Genomic DNA, 22,564 nt, shown 5'->3' on the forward strand with positions numbered 1-22,564 from the left:
TAATCAGCAACACAGGAGCACCATAAGGGACCATCCTCTCCCCCTTCCTCTTCACCCTCTACACCACAGACTTCAGCCGCTGCACAGAGACCTGCATCTTCAGAAGTTTTGATGTAAATTTGTAAGTTTTGATGTAAGTAAATTTGCGGTCAATTTAGACTCAATTCAAAATCTCCTACTTGGGACGAACACTAAATGTAAATAGCTGACTTTCTAAATAAACCTATCCATCTTTGCAAGGTCAATTTTTGCTTTCACTAAATTCCAAATGTTTAGCCATAATTAGCTTAGCTGTCCTACTCTTGTTACTGCTCTTTCCTACTGCTGTTACAATCAAATGAACATCTCTGCAAAGATAAATTAGCTGAGACCTTAGGTTGATGGTAGTTACTAGCAAACACAGAAACGTACATACACTATATAGTACAGTTCTATGATACATCACCAAATAGAACAATTTGTGGCAATGCAGACAAGCAGAGAAACAGTTTAATTCGTTGAATTTGTTCACTTGATCGGAGGTGTGTTTCCTGCAGATATACAACATCGGATCTCAATGATTTTAAATGAGTAAAAGCCCTTGTGCGTTTAACCGGATTATTTATACCTTTAACATTCCAGCTTATAAAACGAAGAGCAGATGACTTTGCGAGCTTGCCATTCAGGTACCAAAATGCAGGTGCAGAAAAAATATGTCCCAACCTCTGGAATAATAAATCTTTCGTGCTTGAATCGATACGGTCCAATATCGTCTTTTCAGAGCTAGCAATAGCTCTCATAATCTCACTCATGTCAAGGGGTGGTGCCTCCGGTCTGTCTTCAGCATGGTCCTGTCAGGATCTGACGGCGCCCTGACCGGTCGACCTGCCTGTGTGTGTGTGTGTGTGTGTGTGTGTGTGTGTGTGTGTGTGTGTGTGTGTTCACCCAGGGATTGACGGAGGATTTACGGACACTAAGGAAGCACTTGGAGGAGAGACGGGCACTCACTCACTACCACGCACGGGCTTACACGGAAGGAGGGACGCACTATCACCATTGTTGCACATTTGAGCTGTTGTCACATTGCTGCACTGTAAATAAATGCACTGTCATTATTTCTGAGCTCCGCGCCTGAGTCCACTCTTTAACAACCGTGACAGGTCCGAGGCTTTTGCGGCCTGCTCTTTCCCCGATCTAGTTTTGCTCATATGTCGTACACCGTAGCCTTGAAGATGTAAAAAGTGCCTCAGAGCAGCACACGGGCGTGTTATCGTACTGTTGTTAAAAGTTCGTTAGTTTTGGAGCAATGGAATTATGAAACAAGTTAGTCCATTGAGGAGCCCTGTACAACACGTCTTCACATGGCTACCAGACACGCCCCCCGTCATTTTGTTATTATTCAATTCAGAACTGCCCAGACCAGACACAGTGACGTTTCACCAGAATCCCTTTGATCTCTGGTCTTCTTTATGACATCAGCACACGAAAACCTATAAATAGGGGAGAGGTTCTCACTCTTGTCAGTCTTTCAAAGAGAGTGGAAGAATTCACTAGGCAGGAAACTACTGGAAACTTGCGTTTCTGACACAGTTGACGGTATTTTTAAAAAATCTTTTAGTTGGTACAGAGATTTAGCATCAACTTCAATTTGAAATATGAGTCTGTCAAATCCTGTTGTATGCAACATGAGAGCCGAGAACGAAAAACTTAAACAGCAAATCAAAGAGCTGAAAAATGAGAATAAAACTCTCAAACAACAAAACTCTACCATACGTGACCTTAAAGTCGAGAACGCCGACCTTAAGGAGCAAAAAAGAGAGCTCATAAATGAGAACAAGATTCTCCAAAAAAACATTGAAGTTCTCTTCAAACGAAGTGGGTTCTCTAAAAACAAGAGGAAAAGAGACCTGCAACTAGAGAATGAAACAATTCACTTCAAAATTCAAGAGCTGGAATATTGGAACCAAATTCTAAAGGATTTAAACAGCTCCAAAACCAAAGAGATCCAGCAACAGAAAGAGGTGATGCAGGAAATGGAAGCAGAAATCAGAGAGTTGCAAAGCAGCAAGACAGGCTTGGTTATAAAAGTGGGAGACATGGAAAAGGACAACCAGTCTTTAAGAGAGGAAAATGATGTGACGGTAAAACGCATGTGTGAGCTGAAAAGGGACTTTGAAAAGGAAAAAGATGACATGCAACAGGAAATACAGGCTGTTAAAACTGAGCTCCATCAGGCAAACACAGCCTTTAAAGAGTTACAAGAGAGTGAAGAAAGAAAAAGGATCATGAATGAGGAAAACAAAACAACGGACAGTGAACAGCTCAGACAGACCCTGGAACGCCAATGCTTTGCACATGAAATTGACATATTGAGGCGGCATAACGAACTTCTTGAACAGGACCTCCAGGAGCTTTCCAAAAGGAGTGGTGATTCTCAAAAAGAACTGAAACCACACGATGAGGGTGTGAAAGGAGAATCACGGATCTCCAAAGCCACTGAGAAAGACTCCGAACATGATTTTGAAGTGACCAACAGAGAAAAGGAGTTGTTGTGCCATGAATTTGAGGAAATGAAAAGAGAGCTTGAAGAGGTCAAGAAAAATCTGTATGATTCACAGGAAGCCTTGAAAACAGAAGACATGGCGTTGCAAACCCAAGCTCAGACTCCCAAAGTTTCACAGGAAGAACATAACAATCTGATAAACAACTACGATGTCCAAGTTGACATACTCAAACAACAAAATAAGGCCTTGGAAAATACGGTTAGTGACCTTACCAAAAAGATGTGGAATGGACGGGAAGCGATGAGACAAATGGAAAAGAACTTTCAAGAACAAAGGAAGCTACTCGAAAATCTCCGAGGAGAATTCGAGGAAATTTAGCACAACTACGACTTTGGCCCTCCCTATTAAACCTGGTTAACGCAGGTTCAATAGGGCTATAACTTAGACAATGGAAGTTCATTTGATTTAATTGGCCCAAAATGAGTGACTGCACCCAGACACTCAGTAGCAAAAAAATTACAGAGATTCAAGAGAGAAAACTGTTTCTGCATAGACTCCTATAGTACTGCAAGTCGTGTCATCGCTTGGTGTCCTGCATAGAGTGCAGGTTTAAGGTATCTACGTATCTTTCAGAATTAGAAGCTATGCTGCGTCAGGGGTTATAACAGCTGTGCCCCCCCCCCAACCGGTCGAGGCAGATGGCCGCCCCTCACTGAGCCTGGTTCTGCCGAAAGTTTCTTCCTGTTAAAAGGGAGTTTTTCTTTCCCACCGTCACCAAGTCTAAGGAGCTTGGAGAAAAGCGCCTGGACTTCTTTAACTTAAAGAAGTCCAGGCGCTTTTCTTTCCAAGCTCCTTAGACTACTATGGCCTTGATGACTGATAACCTTCACAGACACTGTCATCAAGGGTTTGCTCACAGGGGATCATCTGATTGTTGGGGGGTTTTCTCTCTTATATTGTATGGTCTTTACCTTACAATATAAACAGCCGAGAAGCGGCTATTTTTGCGATCCGGTGCTTTAGAAATACATCTTAGCTGAACTGAACTCCATAACATCTGGACCGAAATGCCTACACACAACGGTAGGCATTTCAATCAAGAGCTCTGTCCAAAACGTTCAATGACAAGCATCAGCACCAGGATTGTTTTTTAGCTCACCAACAGTTCATGTTCCCTACCCATTTTTTATTGTAACTGCAACTTTGTAAGACTGGGTTGGGAGATGTTCTTGTGGTGAGCTTTTATTTACATAATTGGTTTCTTTAATAGTGAAATAAAATAAATTTGTATAACTGGAAACAGCGTTCTCCTGTGTGATTATCACATTGTATTCTTTAAACCATATAACAGAATATATAATATATATAATTTACTCATAGTAATATTAATATCTAATGTGATTGAGTTTCCTTATCTCTACTTATGTGCTGATGTGTTCACTGAGGCCATTGTATGGTCCATTTTGGCTGCATTTCCATGTTTTAAACATGAAATTTGCTTATTTAAAGGGTGTCTCATGTATCTCTTATGCAGAAATATGTGTTGCCTAGCTGGACAAATGTAGCACAGGTCTACTATTATTGGTCACGTGTGTTTTCCCCCCCAGCCATCATGTTCTGTTTGTGCTTAGTTATGTCCATGTCTTATCTCCTGTCCCCTTTTCCCTCTGTATGTATTCACAGTGTACGTGTTCCTCGTCGGTTCGTCATGCTAAGTCTGCGTGTCTTATTCCGTCATGTGTCATGTATCACTCCAAATCTCACTGACTTTAACTAATAATAACTGTTTGCTGAGTGTTGTGTCTAAAAGGTATTGCACAATCGCCTCTAGTAGAGGATCAGGTTTGTTTTCCACTGATAATGGATTTTAACATGACTGACCAATGATTGTGGAGCACGTCAATGTAGGATCTTATAAATACAACGAGCAAACTTAAATGTTTTAAAATGTTCAAAAAATTAATGTATTATATTTCTGAAGTATGACGGAAGGAAAAAGTTACATTTTTTTCATATTTTAAAAAAAAATCCATGGGTTTAATGGGTCCATCATCACTATATTGAGGGCCTTGTATAATAGCCCAACTGAAAAAGTAAAGATTAACGGTGAACTTTCAGATGCTTTCAAGCTTGAAAGGTCCACAAGACAAGGATGCCCACTGAGTCCACTCTTATTTGCTATTTTTATAGAGCCATTGGCTGAAAGGATTAGGCAGAATGGTAACATAAAAGGGATTAATATCACTGGAAGTGAGCAGAAATTGGCCTTGTTTGCAGATGAAATTTTGGTTTACTTATCAAAACCTACCGAATCACTTATGGAGCTCATGTCAGTGTTAAAGGAGTATGGGCTATACTCGGGATATAAATTGAATATACAAAAAACACAAGTTCTTAGTAGCTTTTATAGCCCTCCCCAGAATCTGCTCAACAAATACAAACTAAGCTGGGACAAAAGAACTATCAAATATCTGGGCATAAACTTATCAATGGATATAACTAGCTTGGAAGAAATCAACTACCCCCTACTTAAAAAAGATATCATGCTAAATATTAGCAGATGGTCTATCTAAGCATTTCTTCTAGAGTGGACATCATAAAAATGAATATGCTCCCAAAGATATTAAACTTATTCCAGTCTGTTTCTATAGAAAACCCTGATAGATACTTTGTAGAGTGGGATAGGACCCTCTCAAGATTTATATGGGCGGGTAAAAAGCCAAGAGTTAAGTTCAAAACACTTCAGCTTCCCAAAGATAAAGGAGGATTAGGCATCCCTTGCCTACAGGATTACTACAGGGCAACACAAATAAGAAATCTGGTGGGCTGGTGTAAACCCGGATACTGTTCAACAGAGACACGAATCTGGCATTGATATCTGACATCACAACAGAGAGACGAATCTGGCATTAATATTTGACATCACAACAGAGAGACGAATCTGGCATTGATATCTGACATCACAACAGAGAGACGAATCTGGCATTGATATCTGACATCACAACAGAGAGACGAATCTGGCATTAATATTTGACATCACAACAGAGAGACGAATCTGGCATTGATATTTGACATCACAACAGAGAGACGAATCTGGCATTAATATTTGACATCACAACAGAGAGACGAATCTGGCATTGATATCTGATATCACAACAGAGAGACGAATCTGGCATTAATATCTGACATCACAACAGAGACACGAATCTGGCATTAATATCTGACATCACAACAGAGAGACGAATCTGGCATTGATATCTGACATCACAACAGAGAGACGAATCTGGCATTAATATCTGACATCACAACAGAGACACGAATCTGGCATTAATATCTGACATCACAACAGAGACACGAATCTGGCATTGATATTTGACATCACAACAGAGAGACGAATCTGGCATTAATATTTGACATCACAACAGAGAGACGAATCTGGCATTGATATTTGACATCACAACAGAGAGACGAATCTGGCATTAATATCTGACATCACAACAGAGAGACGAATCCTGCATTAATATCTGACATCACAACAGAGAGACGAATCTGGCATTGATATTTGACATCACAACAGAGAGACGAATCTGGCATTAATATCTGACATCACAACAGAGACACGAATCTGGCATTGATATCTGACATCACAACAGAGAGACGAATCTGGCATTAATATCTGACATCACAACAGAGAGACGAATCTGGCATTAATATCTGACATCACAACAGAGACACGAATCTGGCATTGATATCTGACATCACAACAGAGAGACGAATCTGGCATTGATATTTGACATCACAACAGAGAGACGAATCTGGCATTAATATTTGACATCACAACAGAGAGACGAATCTGGCATTGATATTTGACATCACAACAGAGAGACGAATCTGGCATTAATATCTGACATCACAACAGAGAGACAACTCTGGCATTAATATCTGACATCACAACAGAGAGACGAATCTGGCATTGATATCTGACATCACAACAGAGAGACAACTCTGGCATTAATATCTGACATCACAACAGAGAGACGAATCTGGCATTAATATCTGACATCACAACAGAGAGACGAATCTGGCATTGATATCTGACATCACAACAGAGAGACGAATCTGGCATTAATATCTGACATCACAACAGAGAGACGAATCTGGCATTGATATCTGACATCACAACAGAGAGACGAATCTGGCATTAATATCTGACATCACAACAGAGAGACGAATCTGGCATTAATATTTGACATCACAACAGAGAGACGAATCTGGCATTGATATCTGACATCACAACAGAGAGACGAATCTGGCATTAATATCTGACATCACAACAGAGAGACGAATCTGGCATTGACATTTGATATCACAACAGAGAGACTGGATGTCAATGTCAGAAAGATGACTGTGATGTCAGAACCCTCTAAATCTTGTAATTTACAGATGGTAAATGGCCTGTATTTGCATAGCGCTTTACTAGTCCCTAAGGACCCCAAAGCACTTTACACATCCAGTCATCCACCCATTCACACACTGGTGATGGCAGCTACATTGTAGCCACAGCCACCCTGGGGCGCACTGACAGAGATATTTAATTCCAAATGATTTGACTGCATCATTGCGTCTTTGAGTTATGACCCAAACTCTCTATCAACTTTGTGAATAAATTCACGTCCCCCTGTGACCTCATAATTACACCACAGTTCAGATGGCATGAATGAGTCATGAGGTCACACCAACAGTGACAACATCAGCAGTGACATCACTAAAGTTGCCAGGTGAGTCCATAAATAGAACCCGTGACGTGGAGCAGGTACCGCCGTTTTGGACAATGCCACGACGCAGGTATAGACGCAGACATGCGAGGTCTTCTCGCCCCGTTCGCAGACACAAGAGACCCCACAAGGCCTCGGGTGTCCGCAGACGTGGGAGAAGATACCGTCGCAGACATTAGACAATCTCAATAAACATGTAGGATGAACATCAAAACTTTGGTCCAATCAAGTTTTTTTTAGATAACATATGTTGTTGTTGTTCTGTGTGTGTTTGTTATCAATGTTGTGGAAAAAAGTTAAGCTTAGTAAGCCATCAAGCACTGATCACTCGTAGAAGAGCACCAATAGGAGACAGAACTAATTAGAAGGTGTTATTATTCAGTCTGTACATCGAATAGAAGGCACTAACCACAAGGTGATCTTCAATTCATCTCTGTGTGAATGTGAACGGGGCGAGAAGACCCCCACTAACTGCATGTCCCTAGACTGTGGGAGGAAGCTCGAGAGAACATCCAGACTCCACACAAAGACCCCGGCCTGATGAGGCTAGGGTCCTGAGTTCGATACCCTAAACTGAACGCAGGACAGAGGAAGGGATGGGTGATGTTCATGTGCGCCCAGGTGTATGATGTGGCTCTTTGTCTGTGACTGGTTGGCTGTCCCAGCCCTGGCCCTTCATGTATTTCAGTAATGTCCTTTTCTCCCGTCTCGTTTACATGTTTTTCCCTTGTGACCCATTCCTTCTGTCACGTGTGTTTCCCCCCCAGCCATCATGTTCTGTTTGTGCTTAGTTATGTCCATGTCTTATCTCCTGTCCCCTTTTCCCTCTGTATGTATTCACAGTGTACATGTTCCTCGTCGGCTCGTCATGCTAAGTCTGCGTGTCTTATTCCGTCATGTGTCATGTATCACTCCAAATCTCACTGACTTTAACTAATAATAACTGTTTGCTGAGTGTTATGTCTAAAAGGTATTGCACAATCGCCTCTAGTAGAGGATCAGGTTTGTTTTCCACTGATAATGGATTTTAACATGACTGACCAATGATTGTGGAGCACGTCAATGTAGGATCTTATAAATACAACGAGCAAACTTAAATGTTTTAAAATGTTCAAAAAATTAATGTATTATATTTCTGAAGTATGACGGAAGGAAAAAGTTAAATTTTTTTTCATATTTTAAAAAAAAATCCATGGGTTTAATGGGTCCATCATCACTATATTGAGGGCCTTGTATAATAGCCCAACTGCAAAAGTAAAGATTAACGGTGAACTTTCAGATGCTTTCAAGCTTGAAAGGTCCACAAGACAAGGATGCCCACTGAGTCCACTCTTATTTGCTATTTTTATAGAGCCATTGGCTGAAAGGATTAGGCAGAATGGTAACATAAAAGGGATTAATATCACTGGAAGTGAGCAGAAATTGGCCTTGTTTTTGAAGAGTAATACCAGCCGGCAGGTGTGGCAAGGCATCCAGCACCTAACCAACTATAAGATCAATCTCGGAGCTGCGGACGGTGACCTGGAGCTGGCAGAGGAGCTGAATATCTTCTTTGCCCGCTTTGAGACCAGGGTACCGGAGGTATTGGAGCCACAGCAGCAACACGCCACCCATAGCAGCACCACCCTCACCCTGGAAGAGCACGAGGTGAGGCGCATGCTGCAGGCTGTTAACCCGAGGAAGGCGGCGGGTCCTGATGGTGTGCCAGGTCGAATATTGAGGGATTGTGCAGGACAGCTGGCTGGGATCTTCACCAGGATCTTCAACAAATCCCTCGCACAGGCGACTGTCCCACTCTGCCTGAAGTCCTCCACCATAGTCCCCTTGCCTAAGAAGCCCCACATCACCGGCCTGAATGACTACAGACCGGTGGCACTCACCCCAGTGGTAATGAAATGCTTTGAGAAGCTGGTCCGCAGACACATCACAGCAGCCCTGCCCCGCAGCCTGGATCCACACCAGTTTGCCTACAGAGCAAACCGATCCACGGAAGACGCTGTAGCCACAGCACTCCATGCTGCATTAACTCACCTGGAAGAGCATGGTAGCTATGTGCGGATGCTCTTCGTGGATTACTGCTCAGCTTTTAACACCATCCTTCCACACAAACTGGTGGCCAAGCTACAAGACCTGGGGCTTCCAGACAGCACCTGCATGTGGATCAATAGCTTCCTCTCGGGCCGTAGACAGAGAGTCAGAGTTGGCCATCACACATCCTCAGCCCTGAGTCTCAGCACTGGCTCACCCCAGGGCTGTGTGCTCAGTCCACTGCTCTACTCTCTCTACACACACGACTGCACTCCTCGCCACCACAGCAACATCTTTGTGAAATTTGCAGATGACACCACAGTGGTGGGGCTCATTTCCAAGGGAGACGAGTCTACGTACAGAGACGAGGTGGAGCAGCTGACGTCATGGTGTAAGGCCAATAACCTCCTCCTCAACACTTCAAAAACCAAAGAACTCATAATAGACTTCAGAAGGAAAAAGGCAGAGATCCAACCACTATTCATAAATGGGGACTGTGTAGAAAGGGTGGCAAGCTTCCGCTTCCTGGGAGTCAATATAGAGGAGAACCTTTCCTGGAGTGTGAACACCTCCGAGCTGCTGAAAAAGGCCCAACAGAGACTGTACTTCCTGAGAATTCTCAGGAGGAATAACATCACACAGAGACTGCTGGTGTCCTTCTACAGAGCCACCATTGAGAGTGTTCTAACTTACTGCATATGCATCTGGTACACTAGCTGCACAGGGGCTCAGAGGAAAGCACTCCAAGGGATCATTAACACCGCCCAAAAGATCACTGGCTGCCCTCTCCCCACACTGGAAGTTCTACACAACGCCCACTGTTTTAAAAAGGCCCAAAACATCATAAAAGACACCTCACATCCTGGCCACTCCCTGTTCGAACTGTTGCCCTCAGGCAGACGGTACAGGGCAATCAGAGCAAGGACTAATAGACTCAAACACAGCTGTTATCCAACTGCAATAACACATCTGAATACTACAAAAAAATGTCCATCACGCCACTCTTGTGTTAATCTATGCACGGTCTGAAGCATGTGTGTGAGAATGTATGTGAATGTTTTACTGTTATATCTTATTAGTATTTTAAGTATTCTATCTATTTTATTTATTGAATTTTATTGTTTTATTTATATTTTGATATTGCTAGGGATGATGCAATGATCGGGGACCATTCTTCATTTCGTTGTTCTCGTGACAATGACAATAAAGTTTCTGATTCTGATTCTGTTTGCAGATGACATTTTGGTTTACTTATCAAAACCTACCGAATCACTTATGGAGCTCATGTCAGTGTTAAAGGAGTATGGGCTATACTCGGGATATAAATTGAATATACAAAAAACACAAGTTCTTAGTAGCTTTTATAGCCCTCCCCAGAATCTGCTCAACAAATACAAACTAAGCTGGGACAAAAGAACTATCAAATATCTGGGCATAAACTTATCAATGGATATAACTAGCTTGGAAGAAATCAACTACCCCCTACTTAAAAAAGATATCATGCTAAATATTAGCAGATGGTCTATCTAAGCATTTCTTCTAGAGTGGACATCATAAAAATGAATATGCTCCCAAAGATATTAAACTTATTCCAGTCTGTTTCTATAGAAAACCCTGATAGATACTTTGTAGAGTGGGATAGGACCCTCTCAAGATTTATATGGGCGGGTAAAAAGCCAAGAGTTAAGTTCAAAACACTTCAGCTTCCCAAAGATAAAGGAGGATTAGGCATCCCTTGCCTACAGGATTACTACAGGGCAACACAAATAAGAAATCTGGTGGGCTGGTGTAAACCCGGATACTGTTCAACAGAGAGACGAATCTGGCATTGATATCTGACATCACAACAGAGAGACGAATTTGGCATTGATATTTGACATCACAACAGAGACACGAATCTGGCATTAATATTTGACATCACAACAGAGACACGAATCTGGCATTAATATTTGACATCACAACAGAGACACGAATCTGGCATTAATATTTGACATCACAACAGAGAGACGAATCTGGCATTAATATCTGACATCACAACAGAGAGACGAATTTGGCATTGATATTTGACATCACAACAGAGAGACGAATTTGGCATTGATATTTGACATCACAACAGAGACACGAATCTGGCATTAATATTTGACATCACAACAGAGACACGAATCTGGCATTAATATTTGACATCACAACAGAGACACGAATCTGGCATTAATATTTGACATCACAACAGAGACACGAATCTGGCATTGATATTTGACATCACAACAGAGACACGAATCTTTCATTGATATCTGACATCACAACAGAGAGACGAATCTGGCATTAATATTTGACATCACAACAGAGACACGAATCTTTCATTGATATCTGACATCACAACAGAGAGACGAATCTGGCATTAATATTTGACATCACAACAGAGAGACGAATCTGGCATTGATATTTGACATCACAACAGAGAGACGAATATGGCATTGATATTTGACATCACAACAGAGAGACGAATCTGGCATTAATATTTGACATCACAACAGAGAGACGAATCTGGCATTAATATCTGACATCACAACAGAGACACGAATCTTTCATTGATATCTGACATCACAACAGAGAGACGAATCTGGCATTAATATTTGACATCACAACAGAGAGACGAATCTGGCATTGATATTTGACATCACAACAGAGAGACGAATCTGGCATTAATATCTGACATCACAACAGAGAGACGAATCTGGCATTGATATCTGACATCACAACAGAGAGACGAATCTGGCATTAATATCTGACATCACAACAGAGAGACGAATTTGGCATTGATATTTGACATCACAACAGAGAGACGAATTTGGCATTGATATTTGACATCACAACAGAGAGACGAATTTGGCATTGATATTTGACATCACAACAGAGAGACGAATCTGGCATTAATATTTGACATCACAACAGAGAGACGAATTTGGCATTGATATTTGACATCACAACAGAGAGACGAATTTGGCATTGATATTTGACATCACAACAGAGAGACGAATTTGGCATTGATATTTGACATCACAACAGAGAGACGAATTTGGCATTAATATTTGACATCACAACAGAGAGACGAATTTGGCATTGATATTTGACATCACAACAGAGAGACGAATCTGGCAATAATATCTGACATCACAACAGAGAGACGAATCTGGCAATAATATCTGACATCACAACAGAGAGACGAATTTGGCATTGATATTTGACATCACAACAGAGAGACGAATCTGGCATTAATATTTGACATCACAACAGAGAGACGAATTTGGCATTGATATTTGACATCACAACAGAGAGACGAATCTGGCATTAATATTTGACATCACAACAGAGAGACGAATTTGGCATTGATATTTGACATCACAACAGAGAGACGAATTTGGCATTAATATCTGACATCACAACAGAGAGACGAATTTGGCATTGATATTTGACATCACAACAGAGAGAAGAATTTGGCATTGATATTTGACATCACAACAGAGAGACGAATCTGGCATTAATATTTGACATCACAACAGAGAGACGAATTTGGCATTAATATTTGACATCACAACAGAGAGACGAATTTGGCATTGATATCTGACATCACAACAGAGACACGAATCTGGCATTAATATTTGACATCACAACAGAGAGACGAATTTGGCATTAATATTTGACATCACAACAGAGAGACGAATTTGGCATTAATATCTGACATCACAACAGAGAGACGAATTTGGCATTGATATTTGACATCACAACAGAGAGACGAATTTGGCATTAATATTTGACATCACAACAGAGAGACGAATCTGGCATTGATATTTGACATCACAACAGAGAGACGAATCTGGCATTATTATTTGACATCACAACAGAGAGACGAATCTGGCATTGATATTTGACATCACAACAGAGAGACGAATTTGGCATTAATATCTGACATCACAACAGAGAGACGAATTTGGCATTAATATTTGACATCACAACAGAGAGACGAATCTGGCATTAATATTTGACATCACAACAGAGAGATGAATCTGGCATTGATATTTGACATCACAACAGAGACACGAATCTGGCATTGATATTTGACATCACAACAGAGAGATGAATCTGGCATTGATATTTGACATCACAACAGAGAGACGAATTTGGCATTAATATCTGACATCACAACAGAGAGACGAATCTGGCATTGATATTTGACATCACAACAGAGAGACGAATTTGGCATTAATATCTGACATCACAACAGAGAGACGAATTTGGCATTAATATTTGACATCACAACAGAGAGACGAATTTGGCATTGATATTTGACATCACAACAGAGAGACGAATCTGGCATTGATATTTGACATCACAACAGAGAGAAGAATTTGGCATTGATATCTGACATCACAACAGAGAGACGAATTTGGCATTAATATCTGACATCACAACAGAGAGACGAATTTGGCATTGATATTTGACATCACAACAGAGAGAAGAATTTGGCATTGATATTTGACATCACAACAGAGAGACGAATCTGGCATTAATATTTGACATCACAACAGAGAGACGAATTTGGCATTAATATTTGACATCACAACAGAGAGACGAATTTGGCATTGATATCTGACATCACAACAGAGACACGAATCTGGCATTAATATTTGACATCACAACAGAGAGACGAATTTGGCATTAATATTTGACATCACAACAGAGAGACGAATTTGGCATTAATATCTGACATCACAACAGAGAGACGAATTTGGCATTGATATTTGACATCACAACAGAGAGAAGAATTTGGCATTGATATTTGACATCACAACAGAGAGACGAATTTGGCATTGATATTTGACATCACAACAGAGAGAAGAATTTGGCATTGATATCTGACATCACAACAGAGAGACGAATTTGGCATTAATATCTGACATCACAACAGAGAGACGAATTTGGCATTGATATTTGACATCACAACAGAGAGACGAATCTGGCATTATTATTTGACATCACAACAGAGAGACGAATCTGGCATTGATATCTGACATCACAACAGAGAGACGAATCTGGCATTAATATTTGACATCACAACAGAGAGACGAATCTGGCATTAATATTTGACATCACAACAGAGAGACGAATCTGGCATTGATATTTGACATCACAACAGAGAGACGAATCTGGCATTAATATTTGACATCACAACAGAGAGACGAATCTGGCATTGATATTTGACATCACAACAGAGAGACGAATCTGGCATTAATATTTGACATCACAACAGAGAGACGAATCTGGCATTGATATCTGACATCACAACAGAGAGACGAATCTGGCATTAATATTTGACATCACAACAGAGAGACGAATTTGGCATTAATATCTGACATCACAACAGAGAGACGAATCTGGCATTAATATTTGACATCACAACAGAGAGACGAATCTGGCATTAATATTTGACATCACAACAGAGAGACGAATCTGGCATTAATATTTGACATCACAACAGAGAGACGAATCTGGCATTGATATTTGACATCACAACAGAGAGACGAATCTGGCATTAATATTTGACATCACAACAGAGAGACGAATCTGGCATTGATATCTGACATCACAACAGAGAGACGAATCTGGCATTAATATTTGACATCACAACAGAGAGACGAATTTGGCATTAATATCTGACATCACAACAGAGAGACGAATTTGGCATTGATATTTGACATCACAACAGAGAGAAGAATTTGGCATTGATATTTGACATCACAACAGAGAGACGAATTTGGCATTGATATCTGACATCACAACAGAGACACGAATCTGGCATTAATATTTGACATCACAACAGAGAGACGAATTTGGCATTGATATTTGACATCACAACAGAGAGAAGAATTTGGCATTAATATTTGACATCACAACAGAGAGACGAATTTGGCATTAATATTTGACATCACAACAGAGAGACGAATTTGGCATTGATATCTGACATCACAACAGAGACACGAATCTGGCATTAATATTTGACATCACAACAGAGAGACGAATTTGGCATTAATATTTGACATCACAACAGAGAGACGAATTTGGCATTAATATCTGACATCACAACAGAGAGACGAATTTGGCATTAATATTTGACATCACAACAGAGAGACGAATTTGGCATTAATATTTGACATCACAACAGAGAGACGAATTTGGCATTAATATCTGACATCACAACAGAGAGACGAATTTGGCATTGATATTTGACATCACAACAGAGAGAAGAATTTGGCATTGATATTTGACATCACAACAGAGAGACGAATTTGGCATTGATATTTGACATCACAACAGAGAGACGAATTTGGCATTAATATTTGACATCACAACAGAGAGACGAATCTGGCATTATTATTTGACATCACAACAGAGAGACGAATCTGGCATTGATATCTGACATCACAACAGAGAGACGAATCTGGCATTAATATTTGACATCACAACAGAGAGACGAATCTGGCATTGATATTTGACATCACAACAGAGAGACGAATCTGGCATTGATATTTGACATCACAACAGAGAGACGAATCTGGCATTAATATCTGACATCACAACAGAGAGATGAATCTGGCATTGATATTTGACATCACAACAGAGAGACGAATCTGGCATTAATATCTGACATCACAACAGAGAGATGAATCTGGCATTGATATTTGACATCACAACAGAGAGATGAATCTGGCATTGATATTTGACATCACAACAGAGACACGAATCTGGCATTGATATTTGACATCACAACAGAGAGATGAATCTGGCATTGATATTTGACATCACAACAGAGAGATGAATCTGGCATTGATATTTGACATCACAACAGAGAGACGAATCTGGCATTAATATCTGACATCACAACAGAGAGATGAATCTGGCATTGATATTTGACATCACAACAGAGAGATGAATCTGGCATTGATATTTGACATCACAACAGAGACACGAATCTGGCATTGATATTTGACATCACAACAGAGAGACGAATCTGGCATTAATATCTGACATCACAACAGAGAGACGAATTTGGCATTAATATCTGACATCACAACAGAGAGACGAATCTGGCATTAATATCTGACATCACAACAGAGAGACGAATTTGGCATTAATATCTGACATCACAACAGAGAGACGAATTTGGCATTAATATCTGACATCACAACAGAGAGATGAATCTGGCATTAATATTTGACATCACAACAGAGAGACGAATTTGGCATTGATATTTGACATCACAACAGAGAGACGAATTTGGCATTAATATTTGACATCACAACAGAGAGACGAATCTGGCATTGATATTTGACATCACAACAGAGAGACGAATCTGGCATTATTATTTGACATCACAACAGAGAGACGAATCTGGCATTAATATTTGACATCACAACAGAGAGATGAATCTGGCATTGATATTTGACATCACAACAGAGACACGAATCTGGCATTGATATTTGACATCACAACAGAGAGATGAATCTGGCATTGATATTTGACATCACAACAGAGAGACGAATTTGGCATTAATATCTGACATCACAACAGAGAGACGAATCTGGCATTGATATTTGACATCACAACAGAGAGACGAATTTGGCATTAATATCTGACATCACAACAGAGAGACGAATTTGGCATTAATATTTGACATCACAACAGAGAGACGAATTTGGCATTGATATTTGACATCACAACAGAGAGACGAATCTGGCATTGATATTTGACATCACAACAGAGAGAAGAATTTGGCATTGATATCTGACATCACAACAGAGAGACGAATTTGGCATTAATATCTGACATCACAACAGAGAGACGAATTTGGCATTGATATTTGACATCACAACAGAGAGAAGAATTTGGCATTGATATTTGACATCACAACAGAGAGACGAATCTGGCATTAATATTTGACATCACAACAGAGAGACGAATTTGGCATTAATATTTGACATCACAACAGAGAGACGAATTTGGCATTGATATCTGACATCACAACAGAGACACGAATCTGGCATTAATATTTGACATCACAACAGAGAGACGAATTTGGCATTAATATTTGACATCACAACAGAGAGACGAATTTGGCATTAATATCTGACATCACAACAGAGAGACGAATTTGGCATTGATATTTGACATCACAACAGAGAGAAGAATTTGGCATTGATATTTGACATCACAACAGAGAGACGAATTTGGCATTGATATTTGACATCACAACAGAGAGAAGAATTTGGCATTGATATCTGACATCACAACAGAGAGACGAATTTGGCATTAATATCTGACATCACAACAGAGAGACGAATTTGGCATTGATATTTGACATCACAACAGAGAGACGAATCTGGCATTATTATTTGACATCACAACAGAGAGACGAATCTGGCATTGATATCTGACATCACAACAGAGAGACGAATCTGGCATTAATATTTGACATCACAACAGAGAGACGAATCTGGCATTAATATTTGACATCACAACAGAGAGACGAATCTGGCATTGATATTTGACATCACAACAGAGAGACGAATCTGGCATTAATATTTGACATCACAACAGAGAGACGAATCTGGCATTGATATTTGACATCACAACAGAGAGACGAATCTGGCATTAATATTTGACATCACAACAGAGAGACGAATCTGGCATTGATATCTGACATCACAACAGAGAGACGAATCTGGCATTAATATTTGACATCACAACAGAGAGACGAATTTGGCATTAATATCTGACATCACAACAGAGAGACGAATCTGGCATTAATATTTGACATCACAACAGAGAGACGAATCTGGCATTAATATTTGACATCACAACAGAGAGACGAATCTGGCATTAATATTTGACATCACAACAGAGAGACGAATCTGGCATTGATATTTGACATCACAACAGAGAGACGAATCTGGCATTAATATTTGACATCACAACAGAGAGACGAATCTGGCATTGATATCTGACATCACAACAGAGAGACGAATCTGGCATTAATATTTGACATCACAACAGAGAGACGAATTTGGCATTAATATCTGACATCACAACAGAGAGACGAATTTGGCATTGATATTTGACATCACAACAGAGAGAAGAATTTGGCATTGATATTTGACATCACAACAGAGAGACGAATTTGGCATTGATATCTGACATCACAACAGAGACACGAATCTGGCATTAATATTTGACATCACAACAGAGAGACGAATTTGGCATTGATATTTGACATCACAACAGAGAGAAGAATTTGGCATTAATATTTGACATCACAACAGAGAGACGAATTTGGCATTAATATTTGACATCACAACAGAGAGACGAATTTGGCATTGATATCTGACATCACAACAGAGACACGAATCTGGCATTAATATTTGACATCACAACAGAGAGACGAATTTGGCATTAATATTTGACATCACAACAGAGAGACGAATTTGGCATTAATATCTGACATCACAACAGAGAGACGAATTTGGCATTAATATTTGACATCACAACAGAGAGACGAATTTGGCATTAATATTTGACATCACAACAGAGAGACGAATTTGGCATTAATATCTGACATCACAACAGAGAGACGAATTTGGCATTGATATTTGACATCACAACAGAGAGAAGAATTTGGCATTGATATTTGACATCACAACAGAGAGACGAATTTGGCATTGATATTTGACATCACAACAGAGAGACGAATTTGGCATTAATATTTGACATCACAACAGAGAGACGAATCTGGCATTATTATTTGACATCACAACAGAGAGACGAATCTGGCATTGATATCTGACATCACAACAGAGAGACGAATCTGGCATTAATATTTGACATCACAACAGAGAGACGAATCTGGCATTGATATTTGACATCACAACAGAGAGACGAATCTGGCATTGATATTTGACATCACAACAGAGAGACGAATCTGGCATTAATATCTGACATCACAACAGAGAGATGAATCTGGCATTGATATTTGACATCACAACAGAGAGATGAATCTGGCATTGATATTTGACATCACAACAGAGACACGAATCTGGCATTGATATTTGACATCACAACAGAGAGATGAATCTGGCATTGATATTTGACATCACAACAGAGAGATGAATCTGGCATTGATATTTGACATCACAACAGAGAGACGAATCTGGCATTAATATCTGACATCACAACAGAGAGATGAATCTGGCATTGATATTTGACATCACAACAGAGAGATGAATCTGGCATTGATATTTGACATCACAACAGAGACACGAATCTGGCATTGATATTTGACATCACAACAGAGAGACGAATCTGGCATTAATATCTGACATCACAACAGAGAGACGAATTTGGCATTAATATCTGACATCACAACAGAGAGACGAATCTGGCATTAATATCTGACATCACAACAGAGAGACGAATTTGGCATTAATATCTGACATCACAACAGAGAGACGAATTTGGCATTAATATCTGACATCACAACAGAGAGACGAATTTGGCATTAATATCTGACATCACAACAGAGAGACGAATTTGGCATTAATATCTGACATCACAACAGAGAGACGAATCTGGCATTGATATCTGACATCACAACAGAGAGACGAATCTGGCATTGATATTTGACATCACAACAGAGAGACGAATCTGGCATTAATATCTGACATCACAACAGAGAGACGAATCTGGCATTAATATCTGACATCACAACAGAGAGACGAATTTGGCATTGATATCTGACATCACAACAGAGAGAAGAATTTGGCATTGATATTTGACATCACAACAGAGAGACGAATCTGGCATTAATATCTGACATCACAACAGAGAGACGAATTTGGCATTGATATCTGACATCACAACAGAGAGACGAATTTGGCATTGATATTTGACATCACAACAGAGAGACGAATCTGGCATTAATATCTGACATCACAACAGAGAGACGAATTTGGCATTGATATCTGACATCACAACAGAGAGATGAATCTGGCATTGATATTTGACATCACAACAGAGACACGAATCTGGCATTGATATTTGACATCACAACAGAGAGACGAATCTGGCATTAATATCTGACATCACAACAGAGAGACGAATTTGGCATTAATATCTGACATCACAACAGAGAGACGAATCTGGCATTAATATCTGACATCACAACAGAGAGACGAATTTGGCATTAATATCTGACATCACAACAGAGAGACGAATTTGGCATTAATATCTGACATCACAACAGAGAGACGAATCTGGCATTGATATCTGACATCACAACAGAGAGACGAATCTGGCATTGATATTTGACATCACAACAGAGAGACGAATCTGGCATTAATATCTGACATCACAACAGAGAGACGAATTTGGCATTGATATCTGACATCACAACAGAGAGAAGAATTTGGCATTGATATCTGACATCACAACAGAGAGACGAATTTGGCATTGATATTTGACATCACAACAGAGAGACGAATCTGGCATTAATATCTGACATCACAACAGAGAGACGAATTTGGCATTGATATCTGACATCACAACAGAGAGACGAATTTGGCATTAATATTTGACATCACAACAGAGAGACGAATTTGGCATTAATATTTGACATCACAACAGAGAGACGAATCTGGCATTAATATCTGACATCACAACAGAGAGACGAATTTGGCATTAATATTTGACATCACAACAGAGAGACGAATCTGGCATTAATATTTGACATCACAACAGAGAGACGAATTTGGCATTAATATTTGACATAACAACAGAGAGACGAATCTGGCATTAATATCTGACATCACAACAGAGAGACGAATCTGGCATTGATATCTGACATCACAACAGAGAGACGAATCTGGCATTGATATCTGACATCACAACAGAGAGACGAATCTGGCATTAATATTTGACATAACAACAGAGAGACGAATCTGGCATTAATATCTGACATCACAACAGAGAGACGAATCTGGCATTGATATCTGACATCACAACAGAGAGACGAATCTGGCATTGATATCTGACATCACAACAGAGAGACGAATCTGGCATTGATATCTGACATCACAACAGAGAGACGAATCTGGCATTGATATTTGACATCACAACAGAGAGACTGGATGTCAATGTCAGAAAGATGACTGTGATGTCAGAACCCTCTAAATCTTGTAATTTACAGATGGTAAATGGCCTGTATTTGCATAGCGCTTTACTAGTCCCTAAGGACCCCAAAGCACTTTACACATCCAGTCATCCACCCATTCACACACTGGTGATGGCAGCTACATTGTAGCCACAGCCACCCTGGGGCGCACTGACAGAGATATTTAATTCCAAATGATTTGACTGCATCATTGCGTCTTTGAGTTATGACCCAAACTCTCTATCAACTTTGTGAATAAATTCACGTCCCCCTGTGACCTCATAATTACACCACAGTTCAGATGGCATGAATGAGTCATGAGGTCACACCAACAGTGACAACATCAGCAGTGACATCACTAAAGTTGCCAGGTGAGTCCATAAATAGAACCCGTGACGTGGAGCAGGTACCGCCGTTTTGGACAATGCCACGACGCAGGTATAGACGCAGACATGCGAGGTCTTCTCGCCCCGTTCGCAGACACAAGAGACCCCACAAGGCCTCGGGTGTCCGCAGACGTGGGAGAAGATACCGTCGCAGACATTAGACAATCTCAATAAACATGTAGGATGAACATCAAAACTTTGGTCCAATCAAGTTTTTTTTAGATAACATATGTTGTTGTTGTTCTGTGTGTGTTTGTTATCAATGTTGTGGAAAAAAGTTAAGCTTAGTAAGCCATCAAGCACTGATTACTCGTAGAAGAGCACCAATAGGAGATAGAACTAATTAGAAGGTGTTATTATTCAGTCTGTACATCGAATAGAAGGCACTAACCACAAGGTGATCTTCAATTCATCTCTGTGTGAATGTGAACGGGGCGAGAAGACCCCCACTAACTGCATGTCCCTAGACTGTGGGAGGAAGCTCGAGAGAACATCCAGACTCCACACAAAGACCCCGGCCTGATGAGGCTAGGGTCCTGAGTTCGATACCCTAAACTGAACGCAGGACAGAGGAAGGGATGGGTGATGTTCATGTGTGCCCAGGTGTATGATGTGGCTCTTTGTCTGTGACTGGTT

The sequence above is a fragment of the Rhamphochromis sp. 'chilingali' genome (genome assembly GCF_963969265.1).
Source record: "Rhamphochromis sp. 'chilingali' genome assembly, chromosome: 11".
Classification (NCBI taxonomy): Eukaryota; Metazoa; Chordata; class Actinopteri; order Cichliformes; family Cichlidae; genus Rhamphochromis; species Rhamphochromis sp. 'chilingali'.